Source organism: Pipra filicauda, unplaced genomic scaffold, assembly GCF_003945595.2.
Source record: "Pipra filicauda isolate LSUMZ 115617 unplaced genomic scaffold, ASM394559v2 scaffold76_size2844353_pilon, whole genome shotgun sequence".
NCBI lineage: Eukaryota > Metazoa > Chordata > Aves > Passeriformes > Pipridae > Pipra > Pipra filicauda.
In genome coordinates, this window is record NW_024104942.1 from 2,598,612 (window position 1) to 2,616,226 (window position 17,615).

The 17,615-nt window shown below is 36.8% G+C and overlaps 1 long non-coding RNA gene across 1 annotated transcript; it reads left to right on the forward strand.

The window, feature by feature from the left end:
- Positions 1–211: 211 nt before the first annotated feature.
- LOC120324917 lies at positions 212–16,527 on the forward strand. The gene is made up of 3 exons (XR_005566622.1): positions 212–291; positions 14,356–14,444; positions 16,422–16,527. It is a non-coding gene; the product is annotated as an uncharacterized LOC120324917 (long non-coding RNA).
- The last annotated feature ends 1,088 nt before the right edge of the window (positions 16,528–17,615 follow it).

Consider the following 17,615-nt stretch of genomic DNA (forward strand, 5'->3'; position numbering starts at 1 on the left):
TGAATCAAGGCACTGTGTATTGCACCACCTCTTTTTTTTTTTTTTTTTCCTGGACCAGTGCCCCTTTTGTTTTGGAATCATATGGGAGGCCTGTCAGTCTCTGCTTTTATGACTTCATGTACTTAAAGAGGTCTCACTAAACCAAAGAGCCCACAGTACTAGAGCACTAGAAGTTTTGCTTTGTACCTGCCAAGTGTTGAAGCACCACATTGTGGGCAGGGTGACAGACTGCTCTGAGAGCATGCCAGATTGGGAAAGAAAGAGGCAGCTGCCTGGATATAACAAATGAAGGTCAGGAGGATATGGGGTGACAGAAAGGTACCCAAGCATGGTCGGTTGTTTAGTGTCCCATGGAGACTTCTCTGTTAAGGCTGGATAACGAGAAAACAGCTTGGGTTTTCTCAGACAAGGTGGGATCTGTGGTTCACCAAATGTTACTCAAAAAAATGGTGAATCATAGATGATGTGTGTATTTTGACATTTTCCCCACCTATAAATACTGTTCTTACCTCACAGGACATAAACTTTGTTCTATTCTAACATTAGAGGGTCTTTTCTGGCTTTATGATCTGTCTTACAGACTTGATAACCTCTCCCTCAAGACCCTGTAAGATGATATTAGCCAATAGTGCTAACATCAAAGGTGCTTTATTGAATATGATCAAGGAACCTGTAATGTCAATACAAGGGGCGTTTGTTTTGCAGCTTGTTGGCAGCCAGCCAGTTGCCATGCAGTTATGGAGCTCCTTAATGTTGAAGTGGCTTTAAAAGTGTGGTGAAAAAGACTGATGGACGGCCTACAGCTCTAGACAGTACAGGAAAGGGATTGCTTGTGTATTACAAAGGCAATATTTTTTCACTTTATGTTTTAAAGAGGAGGAAAGTAAAGAAAAAAAGGAAGGAAAGAAAAAACAACTGTATTTTGTCAGCTGTATATGCCAACCTGGCGACCAGTGAGAATTAGTGAAATGTTACCAGTGACCTCTTTTCTCATGAAAGAGTAATAAATTGAGGTAGAAAACTTAACATTAAATATACAGTAGAATAGCAGAAAGTCTTGTGACCCTCCTTATTAGGAATTTTGTGCCTCTGGATTTGAGTCCTTCTTGTGGTGGCAGGCAGAAACACGAGATGTTTCAGTCCTGACTTGATTCACACAGTGAGGGCTGAAAGTAGCAGCTGCCCATGTGAATGACCAAAGGTTGAATTCTTCAACTGTAAATTATGCATTCAAATGAAGCTTAACAGCAAGTTACTTTGCAATTTGTCACGTTTATGTCCTAGCGGAGACTAGGCTTGTGAGAAGTAGTAGCACCTGTGTACCTTCTGGTACCATTCAGACAAATCACCTTAAAACTGCAGTGACATTGTCAGTGATATCTTCTAATGGTGTTGAAGGTATGGAGCTGTCTGAAGGCTGTTTTGATGAGACAGCTGAAAAACAAACAATAAAGTTTTCTCTCCGCAGTGAGATTTTAGAGACATGCTGCAGGAGCTGGTGTATCATCCAGCTGTATAAAGACCAGATAGAGATGGAGGCATAGAATATCTGCAATAGGGATAGATTATTTTTACTCAGTTTTCTGTGTGAATGGATGCTATTCAAGTTATGTTGTCTCTGTGGATTATGTATGTTAATATATTTACATTCAAAAAATGTGTATATCAGTCTCTTCTAGTGCTCCATCACCTATACAAAATAAAGCATGTGAATAGTAAAATTCAGCCTTGCCTTCACCCTACTTTCTCAGTCCAAAACCAAAAAAATCCCCTAGTTAAAACTTTAAGCTACCCTGAAGTGAATGAAGTAAGAGTTCATTGGTTTGGCATATTATCAGCTCATGCTATTGCTACCCATGAAAGCAGAGATAAATTGTGAGTAACACACAGTGCATGGGAGCAGAGAGTGAGGCCTGAAAGGAGTGTCAGTGAAAGCTCCTCATCTTATTGCAGTTGCTGGCACAGAAATGAGAAAGCTTTGGTTTACACTATTCTAATCTTAATGCTTTAATATTAATATTGTTTACAAAAGATGAACTCTATCTTAATATTGCAAAATAAGTTTACATGAAGTTTGAAAGTGCAGGATGAAAACTGGATTCTCTGCTCTGACACGGTGTGTTGTGGCATGTCACTGGCAAGCTGGAGAGAGGAAAGGGGAGGTTTTTTTCTGTGCATATTTTCTTGTGGAGGGAGAGAAAGAACTTGTGATAGCTGACAAGCTGGTGTTTAGTTTTCACACTGACAAATAGATGCATATCCATGTATGAGAAATTTCCAAACAAGCTCTTAGTGATGTATAAAACTAAACAGTCAAATGTTTATGGTCTGATAAGGGGATGTCTTTGCTTAGGGTTCTGAATGAGCGTGTTGAAATCAAAAAGATGAACTATTTCTGATTTTAGTTGTTTACACATTCGTTGTTTTAAAAATGAAACTAAAATGTATAAAATGGCTTTTTCTTTATAAGGCTATTTGCATGCACAGTTTAATTAATATGTGCTAATTTAAAGATTTTTGCAAGAAAAATAGTCTTTATGGTGTTTGCAGGCTTTTAAAACTGGCAAATGTACTCATTAACTGAAGAAGATTATTAAATAAAGTTTCTAATTAGAACAAAATGTTTAAATAAGTTCTTAGTGTCTAAATTAAAACTTTAATTTGAATTTAGATTATATCCATAGCTTTAGTTGATATAAAAGTATAAAACCGACAAACATTAAATAAGTAACTGCTTTTTTGAGAGTAGTAAATGCAGAAAATCAGATGTATTTTGCAATAGAAAAATTCTGTATTGGTTCTACATTTGAATGTTTATCTCATTTGAATTTCTTGCATGAGAAAATGGATGAGATGTTTTATGAATTAGAAAAGTGAAAAGAAAACATAAACCATAGGATGAACTTGTCTGATGTTTAAACACAAACATTAAATAACTGAACAGTCTTGTCATCGTACTAAAAAACTTATAATTATGCATTGAAAGCAGAAGTGAAGCTTTTTTCACTAAATGCTATAAAAACATTGCTGATAATAATCTTCTGATTTTTACAGGATAAAACGTGTAATGAAAAAGTAAAAACCTGGGATTTCAGAATTTTCCTTTGATATAGTCTCCTAAATAAATAAAGGAAGTAAAAATAGCTAGTCACCTGCTTCCGTTATTGTCTTTGTTGCCCCTTTTTTTTGAGAGGTTCTGGGTACTGGGTTTTTTTTCCCCTACAGAAAATTCTTCAGTCTTTTCTCTCTTACTAACCTTCCAAATCAGCATCCAGTGTGCCTTTCTGAACTGCTGTAGCAGTCAAGTAAGCCCAAGTGGTTCTCATTCTTGGACCATAAAGTTTTCTAATAATGAAATTAATTGTGAATTCCCACTTAGATTTTAGCTGTTCACCTTATTTTTGGTATTGTCCTCTTTCTTTACAAATTCCGTTCTTTATTTTTCCTGTATTCCTGTAATATGGAACCTCTTACAAAAATGAAATTAACATATTTGAATCCACGCTCCAGCCAGGTGAACTGAATTTGCGACATCTCATTCTAAAGATACATTGCTTTAAAAGTTTTGTTGCATTTTACATACCCCCCCCCCCACACATGAATTAGCACATTTAGTAGTATTAGCTACATAACAACAGTGTTTTCAATCTTATTATTCACGCATTTGTAATGGTTTTTTGTTGGAGGGAGAGGAGATACTGACTGTTGTGTTTATGCAGTGGCACAACCATTCCATAATCAAGGGATGTTAATAAACATGAACTGATTAGAGTGTCCTTTTTCCCCTCTGAGTCTGTCAGAGCCACAGAGACCAGTCTTGATAGTGCTCCTGGCTGCCACACAAACTGTAGTTGAGGTTCTGGGTTGGGCATGGGTTTTAGTGCCAGAGCTCTGGGCTGTTTGGATGTAGATTCTTGGATCAGCTGATTCTCTCTAAATCCTGACCATTTATTTTGCTGTCTTGCTCATGAATGCCTCTGAGCTAACCTTTCTGGATGAAAAGAATTTCTTTTTAATCTAAATTTAATCCACGCCTCTCTATGATTAATTTGACTGAATGGAATCCTGTGGTTTTGAACAGCCTTCTATTTTTAGCTGGAAAAAAAAAGTTTTGAAATAGATATTTTGCTGTTTCTTTTCCCTTTGATTGCCTGTTACTCAGTAAACACTTCTTTTCAACTTTACTCCTTACAGGCTCTCTATTTCACATTCTCCTAGTAATGTTAACAACCTGTGTTTTTTGAGGTCAGAGGATATCAGCAATAATATTATATTATATTCTTTTTCAGAATTAGCTATTTACTGATGTTATAAAGGCGTTTCTGTGACCTTTAGCCATCACTCTCAATCTGCATGATTTGATTTAAATAAAAGCACTTATCTGTTTTCAGGGGCGGGGGGGCAATCTTTGACCTTCTGTATGGAAACTGGTTTGTGTTTTCGTTAGAGACAGGTCTAAAAACAGATGACAGTTTAAAATTTTTGAATCCTACAATTGTCTTTTACCCCAAATTAAGTTTGGGTATGTTCCATGAAATAGTGGTCTATATTAGCAGTTGCCAGACTGTGTCATGGACAGGTTCTTCTGCTGCAGTTGTCCTCATTCTTTTCTTTATAACTAATAGGTAAACTAGATGAGAGTGTACAATATTTGTAATAATTTAGAGCATATGTCAGTTTAACACACACTGATTTTCTGGGCTGCTAATATACTCGGTTACTATCTAAGGAAGCACCAGTTCATTAAATATTTTACTGCAATTTTGAAGAATTGTGTAAGTGAATAAGGTTAAAATATATTGTTGTTAATGCAATGTCAGTTTAAGTTGTCAATTGGGTGGATTTCCAGAGTCCTCTGGGAAATGAAACAAACATTAAATTTCCCAGAAAAGTCATTAGATAGTGACTCTTGGAAAAACCAGAGCTTTCATGTGTTTTGCAGTTTTTAAGAAATACTTACTTTTTTAACTTTCTTGTAATTCAACAGAACATGGGATGATTCAGTACAATGGACTGTATATAACTGTACTACCTATTCATCTTGTTACATTGCATAGAAAAAGATCACTTTTTTTTTTCCTTGCTGTGAAGTTTTCAGTAAAGACCAGTTTAATCTTAGCATGGGAAAGAGTATATACTGACCTTTTTGGTCACATCTGCTGCCACCACACATTCAGGACGGTTTTGATTTTTTTTCTCTAGACAAGAATTGTACGCCTAATTTTAAGTTCTTTGAGATATTATCTCGTTCAACAGCCTGGTGGGCAGATATTTGTAAACCTTCTCCTCAATGAGTCTTTTTTTTTTTTCTTTTTTTTTTTTTTAGTTTTTTTTTTTTTTTTTTTTTTCCGGAAAGGTGGAAGTGGTAAGAAACCGTTAAACCAGTGGTTAAGAAGGTAGGTGTCTGTGGGTATTGATGGGAAATAGTCGTTAGAGGAAAGCTGCATCACCACACAGGAAGAAGCATAAAACTCTTGAAAGCATTTTCTCCAGCTGTTGTGGAAGAACAATTCAGACAGTAGAACTTGAAAGCCACAGATCTTATACCTCGTTGCTAGCTGAGAGAGTCCTTCCAGAAAAAGGACTGATTAGCTGCAGTCTTTTAACAACTCTCTCTCTCAAAGGCTCAGCAGTTTCACAGAAAAGATAGGTTTAACAGTAGGGAAACAATAAATTGCAAATACATAATTAAATTTATACAGGATGGTCTTCAAGCTTTGCAGTGAAAAACACAAACTGTGAAAGAAAGTAGTGGATCTTTGATTTTTGAAACAGAATATGGCTCCATAATTTATTATAAACCTGTTTGCCACTGAAATATTCTGCAAAAATTACAGCCGGTAAACTGCTGCAAAATTTACATTTAAAACCATTTATGAGTGTAACTAACTCCCCTTCCCCCAGACACACAATTTCTTTATTCTTTCAGCTATTACATTTTGCATTAAGGCCTGGGCAAATTTCCCTGTGACTTGCAGTCTTTCAGTTATCTGCAGGAGCTGTGAGCTGACAGCTAGGTGTTCCTCTTTCTTCTCCCGCTTCCCCTAGTCTGTCTCAAAATAGAAAGACTATTTTTCCCATATAAATGTCCAGTGCTCTGCCATCAAGTAACTTCAGCACTTATTTCCCATGACATGTTGTTGGTAGCTACTCTGTTTCTAAAAGATTGCCCACTAGCACCCTTGGAATAAATATTTGCAGCCTTTCTTTGAAGTATGTATTTGGAGGCAAAGCAGACCAGCATGCGCTTTAAGCCAATATTTTTCTTTCAAGTGAGATTCAAGGGAAGCAATATTACAGTTTATAAGAGTAGTACATGATTCACTTAACTGATGGTGCATTTTATAGTCCCACTCCTTTTACTGACCTGTTACATCATCACAGGCAAGGTATTTCATCTCTCTGCTTTTGTCCTTCTCAAGGCAAGGCTGGTCACTATTTTTTCGGTTTGTATATTTTGAAGCAACATTTAGTAAATTCTGTCTTGTGTAGTGAATGTGTGTTCATGTATGGTGTCAACTAAAGAGGAGGACCCCAGGATAAGAGAGGACACAGTATAGTCTACAGTTTTCTATGATATTTAACCTCAGTAAGAACAATCTTAGGAAAAGCAGTTTTTCCACAATGTGGGCAACCCCAGAACTGTAAAAATACATAGATGATGATGCATTTGGTATGCATTAGCTTGACTTTAATGTCCTGATCCAGAAACACTCTCATACTGACAATCTGATTTTTATGTGAAAGAAAAAAGTAATGGGGCTAGTATATACCTACCACAGGACAGATGTTGCTATTTGATACCAAGAACCAAATCGACTATGCTGTCTTTACTGGAAATCCTATTTAATGTTTTGCTTGTGTTAATATTTCCATGTGCTGATCCTCCTGGGCAACACCTCAAAGTACTTGTATTTCATCACTAAAAAATTTTAGTCTTGTTGAAAATCATTTGGACTTGAATTTTTGAGGTTGGTTGTTATGTTTTGTTTCAAGTTTCACCAATTACTACATCAGAGCAATACATAAAACAAGGGATTTAACTTCTTTGGGCAGATATCCAAAAGGTATGTGGTTTGAAACATGGGAAACAAGGCATGACTCTTTTCTGTGCCACAGATACCAGTGTCATTTTAGCAAACCATTTAGTATTTCTGTTCCTCACATCTCCACTAAGGAAAGGAAAATTGTGGTATTTCTCTGCTTGGAAATAGCACCTTACAGAGGCTACTGTATTTCTGGTTGTTTGTAAAATATCTTTAGTTGCCTTGTTTCCAGACACTCTGTTCTCACATATCGAACTAGTATTATAACTTTAGAGAAGGGTCCTGTCAAAGTCTGCACATAGCTGGGTACATCAGGTGCTACTGCTGTTCTCAAAGGGTCACTTGAGAAGTATTTTAAAGGAAGTGAGGTTCTGTGTCACTGATGTTTTAACTCTTCTAATTCAAACACTAAAAGAAAACAAGTACCAAGATTTTTGTCACTTCCGTAGTGGGGATGGGAGTAAAGATGCTGCCCTTCTGTGTCTATATACTTCATACATGAGTACTATGATACACTAGAGATGTATATTCTTATAAGAACAGATGGTATCTGTCCATAGTTCAGGCAGCCTGTGAAAGCCAAAAAACTTCTGAAACTCTTCCAAGAATAATGACTTGTTCCCCAAGACAAACTTATTCAGGATGCAGTTACCAGACAAAATTCAACATTCTCTATTAAGAGAAGCTGTTTGAGCAAAGGCAGTTATTACATGCTATGACATTTTGAAAATGAAATTAATGGATTCTTCTCACATCTGGAGCAGACACTAATGGAAACTCTTGTGAATGTGCTGAGACCATTTGAACAAGCTGCTAAACAGCACAGAAAAGCCAAGTCATACCACCCCTTCTTATTCTGTGATTGTGGGTGCATGACTGCTCTGCTCCCCACCATCCTTGAAGTCATCCAACAAGAAATCACATTTGTTGCCGAAACATTTAGGGGAGAGAAAAAGAGGGTGCAGGATATTTAAACAATTTTTCAGGTTTAGAAAAAAGTCTCCATTTTTATGGGAGCTTGCTTCTAAATCCCTTTCTTTGAGAAAGCTAATGGAAATTTAGTGTCAGGAGTAACAAGATTAAGTGGCCACATATATCTGAAGAGTTGTGGAACACTCATATTCCTTTGACTACCATTATTTCTATAAATTCTCTTTGAAACATTGCTCAGGGGTAGGCAGAAAAAACTGTATTTGTTGAAGCAAGCAAAGAGTCACATCCTTTTGCCGTCCTTTGCCCCTGCTAACTCGTTGAGCCCAACTTAAAACAGAATTCAGATACTTGTCTGTTGGGATTTCAAATAACCATCTGGCTAACTAATGTGATAATTAAGTGTCTTGAATTCCATCCCACTAATTTGTCATTTAAAACAACAATAACAACACTTTAGTAGTTGAAGCTTTTTTAATTTTATTTTTTGTTAATTCTATGCAGGTCATGTTTAAATTTCAAAGCCCCAGTAGCTAGGCCATCAGACAGACTCTACTTTTTGAATCGCTGATACACATTTGTTAAAGTCACTCAGATACTATAAAGAACTGGATAATTAGTCTTTAAACAAAACCAAAACCAAACAAATAAAACCCAAAACCCCCCCAAAAAACCCCAAACCAAACCAAAACCCCCTCAAAATTCTCAAAGAACCTGCTTTGGAAAGGAAATTTGTTTCTGAACATGAATTTATTATTCCTTAATTTCACTGAATGGACAGGATAATTTTCTTGTATTGTTTGCAAACTCTTCATAAACTCTGTGCAGGTGAATTTGTTTTGTGATTGTTCCTTGTTCACACTCTGATCTATTTGAAAATACATGGCTAAAATTCTGAACGGTTCCAGTACAAATGGTGAAATTTTCAAGATTTTAATGTATTTTAATGCTATATAAATACTGTGGAGCGATAGTGTTATAGAGCACTGACCAAAAGTTGGGCCGCTCTGTGCTAGAAGATAAGACCAACACAGGGCTGAGGCAAATTTCACCAGTGTTTCCTCTTTACACAGACCCCTCTGAACACAGTACATGCCGCTCCTCACAACACCCTCCAATGGAGCAGTTGGTGAGTTGCTGAGTGACTGAAAAGTGCTGGCTTACACCAATAATTCTACTAAACTTGGTGACGAAACTTGTGATATAGTGCTACTAGAAAAATGATCTCTTCACATCTTCTACTGATTTTTTCATTGGTACAAAAAGAGTTTGATTTTTGTGGAAATCACATAACCTACACGTGATCTTAGTACAGCATTTGGTAGTGTGTGTGTTTCTGTGTGTCTAAGACCTATGGACTGTTTCCTTTTAGCTGACATATTTTAGGGAATGAAGTGAAATAGGTATTTGATAAAAGAATCAGAATGGCATAGGTGCTGGCTTGAAATTGTTTCCTGTTAGTCACTGGAGTATTCCTGCTTGTGCTGGGAAGCTGGACTAGATGACCGCCAGTAGTCCCTTCTAACCTTTCCCATTCTATGATTCTGTGATTTCTGGTCATTACACTTGTGAGGAGGTGTACATAATTATTGAACACAGTTAAGGATTAAAAAATTCTGCAAAAATGTTATTGGCATCTATATTTAAACCAATCATATAGCAAACTGCTGTTTTGACCAGAGAGTTGGACCAGATGATCTTCAGAGCTCATTTCCAAATTATGCTATTCTATGTCAGATATATTTTAATTAACATTACCCTGTCCACTAGTCTTAATTACCTGAAAACAGAACTCCTTGTGGGGATGCTCTTGACTTCAGTGAGTTATCCTGGAATTAAGGAGGGGGGGAAGAGAGGATCCCAGAAGACTCAGGTATTTGGGTTAATTACCTGACATGTGGTAACACGAGTTGAGGTCTGACCTTTGATTCAGAAAATAAGTGGACCACTTCTCTTAATCTTCCTTTATTTTAATTGGTTGTGAAAGCTCTGTTTGATTTTTGATGTGTAACAAAAACAAATTATGGAACATCAAAAAAATGCTGCAAATCTGGCAATTCCTGGCTTCTTGCCAGCTGTACTCAACTGGACCTAGTTAGAGGAAAACAGACCTTATGTAGTCCTATTGTTTCCTTTTCTCTCTTGACTATAATAGAGAATTGCTTAATGATATTTCTTTCAAATTATTTCGTTCTAATTAGGAATGTCTGTTAGTTACTTCAACATACATTCTCAAGAGATACATATGTATGTATGGTTTCACAACTATTTTAGGTAGATTAGTTCTTATGCTTCACTCAAAACTGGGCTAAGGGGGAGGTGGGCCAGAGAGCTTATAAGGATTAATATAGTGATTTTGCCAGTTTAAAATCTGAACCAAAAATACAAAAAGCTATCACATGAATTTCAATAATAAGGGTAAACTTTTTTGTTTTCTGAGGGTAGATAGACATAAGATAAGAAAAGGTATGAAAATCTCATGTGTTTCGTTCTTCAGCTGTACTAAAATAGAAGGGGCAGATAGATAGGGCAAAGGAAATTCAGAACAAAATTTTTTCTAGGGAAGAGTCTAATATTTAAACCTTCCATATCCCAACTGAATGTCCAAACCAAAGGTGTCTATAGAAACCACTTCTTCTGTAGCCCAATAAATTTTTGAGGTCAAGAGACTAAGTAGCTCACTGCATGACTCTCAACAAATGAGAACTATGATCTCACTCGGTGTTGGATAAAATGAGGGAGCAGCAGGCTGCCAGAAAAATAACTGCACTTCTTACTGGTGCAGTGAATGTAGATTTGAATAAATGTTGATGAGACAGTGTCTCTCAGAAGTAAGATGGAACCAAATTAGGACCCATTATTAGGAAAAACACCACGTTACAATTTACAGTCTAGTCCTAAACTGTATAGTTATCATATGGTGCTAATACTCATTTTGTTCTTCTGTGAAGCTGGTCTGGGATTTAACATCTTGAGATTGGTTTAATCTGGAACATATGTGTTTTCTTTTATTTCACGTATGTGTTCTGCATTTCCCTTTTTCCAAGAGCTAGGATCAGTGTGATAGTATGCTGTGATGAGAGAAATACAGAGATCATTGTTGTGATATAGCTATAGAAACAATATGGGACCTACAATAAAATATGCATGTTCTCTTTTATGGATCTGTTTTGTGGTGCAGGCTAGTGTTTGTTAAGATTAGAAAGCGACAGTTTCCCCTATTGGTCATGGTAAGTGTGTGTATGTGTGTTCCGTCTCCCCAAAAAGCTTTAGTAAATTAACCTTTACTGCAAATTTTAGTAAACATTCAGTTGAAGCAGCCTGAAATTATACATGTGTCTGTCTTCTGCCATGGGAATGCTGTGAAGGAGGATTCTATCACAAAGCTTAGGATCACTTAGATTTTTCTGGGTCTTTGTGGCTGGATCTATATAAATCTAGCATTTTAAGACAAAGGACTGAAAGATTTCTTCAAATAAAGGGATTATTTATAGCATTAGTTTATCAAAGTGGAATAAAAAAAATGTATATAACTTGAAAAGCATTTCATGTAAAGATGTCATTTCCCTTCAGTACTAAAATATAAGTATATCCCATAATATTTTCTTTTGTTATGTAGAGCTATGTTGCAGTATAGTACAAAATAAATTAAATTCCCTGTCATAACAATGTAGTATATGCAATTCTAGCAGAATTGTTTGTCCAATATGATTTTCTTTCTAGTCAGAAAACCCCTAACTGCCACGATGAAACTGTCTTTTCTGGCAAAAGAAGCTCCCTTGATCAGTGCTACTTACCCACAAGGGATTTTCTTTTGTCTTGTTTGGTCATAAGGTTGTCTTACAGTGTGAAACTAGTTCAGTATGGTAAATGAAGTCTCAGCTGAAAACTGATTATGTAGCACAGTGCCTCTTCCCAATGCGTTGTTTCCTTTTGCTAGAACCTGTGCTTTTAAATAAGTGAATATGGAAAGTACATTTGAATTATAAATAGCCTGTAAAGGAAAATCCAGAAAAAAGACTTGCTGTCTTTTCTAAAACACATCAAACCTCTGTTGTGTGTTTGAACCGTCGCATTTGCATGGAAACTCCTCTTTACCCTAGTGAGAATTCAAGGGAATTTATTGGACATATTTGAGCATGCTCACTGATGCTAGGGAGTAAAGACAGGTTATCTAAAACAAACCTTCTATTTGATCTAATCTAGTTTTCTTCAACCTTCATAAGACTACAATCGTAAAATTCTCTTTTATTATAACAGGCACAAAACAAGTCTGGGAAGGGCATTAAATTCTGCTGTATAATTAATATTGGACACAGAGTCTCTGTGCTGCTACTCCAAAATGGAACAGTAAAGAGTCGCAAAAATAACTAAGCCCCTGATATCATCCTGCATAAATTGAATGAAGGAGAATTTCCAACACCTGACTAAAGAAGAAGAATAAAGGGTAGAGGAAGGCACTAGAGGGTCACCTGCCCTACTGCCTGAGAGAGTGAGCCCTGTACTTTGCTGAGTGTTGATCAAACACCCAGTGAGGCAGAGGGACAGCCATGCAGCCTCACCTTCACCCGGATATGAAATATATAATGGGAGAAATGTGCAATACTTCCAGCTCTTCTTTCATTCCTTATTCTCCAAGTTGAACAGGGTCTCGAGTCAGGGTTTTGATTCTAGCTTATAAAGATCAAACTACACAGGTCTAGCCAAGATTTGCCTCAAGAACATTATTTTGTGAAACTTTTCAGCCTCTAAAATGGAAATCCTTATACAACCTGCACTGCTGTGCAGCAGACATGGCCTCTGCTGAAAGAATAGTGCATAAAGTGTACGTTTTTTATCAGTAGTATATGTATGGTGTTTAATTTGGTTGGTTTAAGAGCACAAACCTAGGTTATATTTGCCAAATAGAAGTTGACTTGTGATTTGTTCTTAGACTGTTATGTCTTAACCAGCAGAATGGGTTCTTTACAACACAGTTTCAAAATCTACAGACAGAAACATGCTTCATATACAGAATTTCACAATCTTTTGTAATGATGCTACACAAATTGAATGTTTGGCCACTGTGTTGCATGAAGTATGAACATATAGTTTTATTATTCACTGAACAAATATTCGCATTTTATTTAGCAAACAGGTTTTCCAATGCAGAAATGCATATTCTAAAGATGGACCAGGATTAAGGGATATGTATAAAAAGGAAGAGGGTAGCAAGGAAGTGTCAAATCAGTATAATTACTTCTGACTGATTATTAAAATGTACAAGCTTAATTTTTTTGCCATTATATTGTCATGTGACTAAAAAACATTCAGTGATGGATGACTAACATTGTGCTGTTATATATACAAAAATGTTTGTCAAACTCTTTGTTCTCTGAAATGAAACAAACAGGAAACTGCATGTCAGGTCCTCTGATGATGTGTTTTGTCTTATAACAAGTAGGAAAGTCTGCGTTCCAGTTTGTATTTTTTCCATCTCTTGTGTTCAGGTTCTATGTCCAAACTACTTCTCCATTTTAGAAGTCAGCATAAATCTACCCCATGCAAATATTTCATTTAAATTGTTATGAGAAAAGCAACAAAAGTTGGTCTTAGTTATTCTAAATTAAGACTATATTTTTGGAAAAGAAAACAGTCCAAGACAGAAACATAAACATGCTTTCATATCCATATGGTTTATCTTGCCGAGAAGCTAGGAAAGCTTGATTCCTGACATCCATTTGCAAGTATTTAAAACCTTTCTAACTTCTAAACTTTTTAAACTTTAAAACCCTTTTAACTTTTTAACTATTCAAAACTTGCATTGCAAGGAACTGCCTTGGCAACGAATGAATAATTTATGTGATGGGATTCCACACTCAATTTCTGTGCTTCTGTGTTATATGTGTGATGTTAGGAAATGTGGCTCTTCCTTTCAAAGAGGTTGTTTCACATTTTATAGTAAGGCATTTTAACCATTGTTTTTAAGCCATCTGTTTAAATAGGAGTTTTTTAGGGCTGGAGGTTTTTTAAGCTTGATTTTGCTTGTGCCTTATCTCTGGAAAGAACTGCTGTGAGAGAAAAAAAATGAAAGTGGGTCTATAGAAGGTATTGCCAAGACAAAACAAAAAAACAGAAACAAGAAAAAGAATCAACAAAACATTGAGAATGTTTGGGGGTTTTTTTCTGGTAACTAGGGTGAGTTCAAAATTTACAAGTTGGAAACTCGATCAGAAGAAGGACCAACTGGGTTGTCAGACAGACAATTGTGTAACAAGCAGTTAATCCAGGCGGGCCCAGGGGACATCATCTGCTCCCCCTCTCAGAGACTGCACAGCACTTCTAATACCCTTGTAACAAGCTTAAACCCGTAATAAAAGATCTGTGTTCACAATTACAGTGTGCCACAGAAAGAAGGCAGGAGACCTTGGAAGCTTTATTGGTATCACAGGACATGGCAGTAGCAAGGACTTGCTAAGAAATTTCTAGGTGAGCTTCAGAGGCTCGGAGCTCTAGGTGAGATTCCTTCTGTGTGAGGAGGGGAGACCCACAGCCCAGGCACTTCTGCCAGGCAGCCCTGTAGGGAAATGCCTTCCTGGCTGCAATCTGGCAATCTGTGAGTGCTTGAGCCAAGCATCTCATAAGCTTCAGGGATTTTTCCTATCAGCCAAAGTTTTCTGTTTCTAGTTCTAGCTACAGCTGCATTTCCTCAGAAAACTCCCCTGGAAGTTAGCTAATATGTCACCTTGGGGAAAGTGGTTGGGCAGAATAGGTGATGGAAAGAAAAGCTGCTAGGTCCAGCAGCAATAGGTGAGAGTGCTGAAGCAAGGGGGAATACAATTTTAATGCAAAGGTCCTTTTGAACCACTTTGTCACCACCCTCAGAGGGTGTAAGAACAAACTACATGGCTTTAGAGAAATGCTCTGTCTGCAGAGAGCCACCTCTCATGTGCTCTGTACCTCTCCCCACCAAGCTGTTAGGTCAGACACATGAAGCTCTCTGGATTTTGGTTGCTGTGGCCATAAGGTATGGGACCAGAAAGAAATGTAGAAAGGGGATTTTCTGTGTTTTGCTGAAGATCAAAGCCAGTCCACATCTAACATCAGCAGCTGGCTTCTGTTATCATTGAATGAAACAAAAAACAGAATTCAAGGATATTTGTATCATTAGGACAGTCTCCTTGTTGAACACTTCCCAAAAAACTTGTACAGTAAAAAGCTAAAAATAAATGTTAACTGCAAATTTGAGATATTTAAGTATTGAGTATTTTCCTTTGTGAATATTCTTGAAAGAAACCTGTTTTGGAATAAATAATGCTTGATCAAATCAGTTTTTAAGGTGGTTGTTAATCATACATATGTTAATAATATTGGCTTGTTTTAATTGATACTTGGTTGAAAGTAGTGTATATTAGCCTGGCTTTGGTCTTTCAGAGCTGCTTTGAACTTTAAGGAAACATATGATAAGGTCATATTTTAGGCCTTTATTAACAACACCTTTGTAGCATTAACACTGAAGTTGAGCACCTTTTTATACCTGACACCTTTTATTCCTTTTTTTCTGTTACACCTTAACATATGGTGATGAGAACGTGACAGGGCTGCATAGCCCAGCTCTCCACACAGAGCCTGCTCTCCTTGCACTGTTACCTGCACAGGCCTGAGCAAAACTAAAAGCATGTTATGTTTTACTCCTTTCTCACCAACACACTGCTAATTCGAACTTAACCTTAAAAAGTTTGATACATCTTTGATTGCTAAATCAAAACCTGTTTATTAACCAATGTGTGTTTGATACATGTCTGTCTCTAGATGCCTGGTTCTCATTACTTCAGATATTTAACTTGAATGATCGGTCAATTCCCATGAATGATTTAAAGAATTTGATATAAGCTGAAATAAGTTAAATGCCTAATTTTAAGCATAGATAATTGAGTGACCCAGTTCCTTTCTGCTTAAGATGTTCAAAGAGGCTTAATTTCAGTTTCTGATGGATGTGTTGCTGCTTTATCCAACTCTCTTAATCCCAACCTTATATAAACCCCACATTGGTGTATTTTTAAGCAGAGACTGAGCCAGGAGTTTCTGTGCATGCGTGTGTATACTCAGAGAGTGAATGTCATTTGGCAGCCTGAAAACTCTGAATCAGGCTTAGTAGTAATGTTCCTTAGGCCAGAAGGGAATACAGCTTCCTGCAGAAGGGTGAAGGAGAAACATTCCTAGTGCACTGCCTGACAGAGGGTGATGGAGTTGCTCAAGTCCATTCAGGTCTGTGTTTCAGTGTGGTAGTTTCCAGGCCTTAATCCTTTCGGGTCTCATATGAATTGCTATATAACTCAGTGGTTTTACATTCAGATAGGAATTTTTTTATCACTATCTTAAAGAATTAACCTTTCAGTGGTGCTGGAAAAGAACAGTAGTACTGTGATCCTTGTCTTAAATAATGTTATGTCCTCTCCACACCAGCTCAAAAACCATAAAAGCTCAAGATCCCAGAAGGTCAACTCTGAATCCAGACTTTCCAATGTGATAAGATCTTTCCGTCTTGGATTTCAGCTCATCCACTCTAGAAATAAAGGCCCAAGGATAAGATTTGAAAGGGGTTGGACTTGTACAACTGGAGTTGGGTGACGTATAATAGTCTGTGACTGCTTTCTGGTTCTAAAGATAGTGATTCATGAGCTTTGACAAAAATAACTTTGGAGCACAGTTATAACTAGCATCAGTCAAGTGTGGCTCAGTGCATTTTATAGGATTTGTACATGATGCCTTATTGAAAGTTATACCATCCAGTATGTGGGTGACCCAAGTAAGTTCTTCTATGAACATCAGAGTCCAGAGTTTTATAGACCCTGTAAATCCAGTGAATTTACATCTCATATCACTAAACTCCTTCTGCCCTTATCTTCTGCTTCCTTTCACTTTTCCTGCTTCTTAGACCCTGGTCCCATTGCTATGCTGCCAGGTATGCCCACAACTTTCAACCTGCTGGACTGAAAATAATTCTGCAGAGTTATTAATATATTTGGTAACTATGGGTGTAATGTAAATTATACTAGAAGTTTACATTGTAAATAATTTAAAAGCATGCAAATACCAAACAAATTTGAAATATACTTAAAATTTTTGTAGGGTTTTCAACTGCCTTTTCGCCACAACCTTTGAGGGGGCTGCAGTGCATACAGATCTTAAATTATAGTGGCTCTGAGTAAATAAATCAGACTTGTGAAAGCTGAGAATACTGGCAAACTAAGTAGCACATAGTTCTCTCCAGCAACTACTTGTGATATTAACGTGCTGATACATTTTTAACCTCAGTAAACTTTTACAAAGCTTTTGTGAGCTTTAATATAGCCATAAAACTATGGAAGTTTATATCATATCTTAAGTTTGTATACTCCAGCTCAGGTTCTAGTTATATTCTGGAAACCCTCAAGCTTTCTTCAGAAAGTTGACTTGGGTTTCCTGTGCGTGAGCACTTTTTCAATCTGCCTTACAGTAGACTTTTTGATCACTGAGATTTTTTTGTCCAACATGACTAAAAACATGTAGGTTATTTTTTTGCTTCCCTGTCTAAGCCAATTCATTTCATGTTTGAACCAAGATGCCACTTTTTCCAAAGCCAATAGATGCTAGCAGTGTCAGTTAGACTATAGGAGC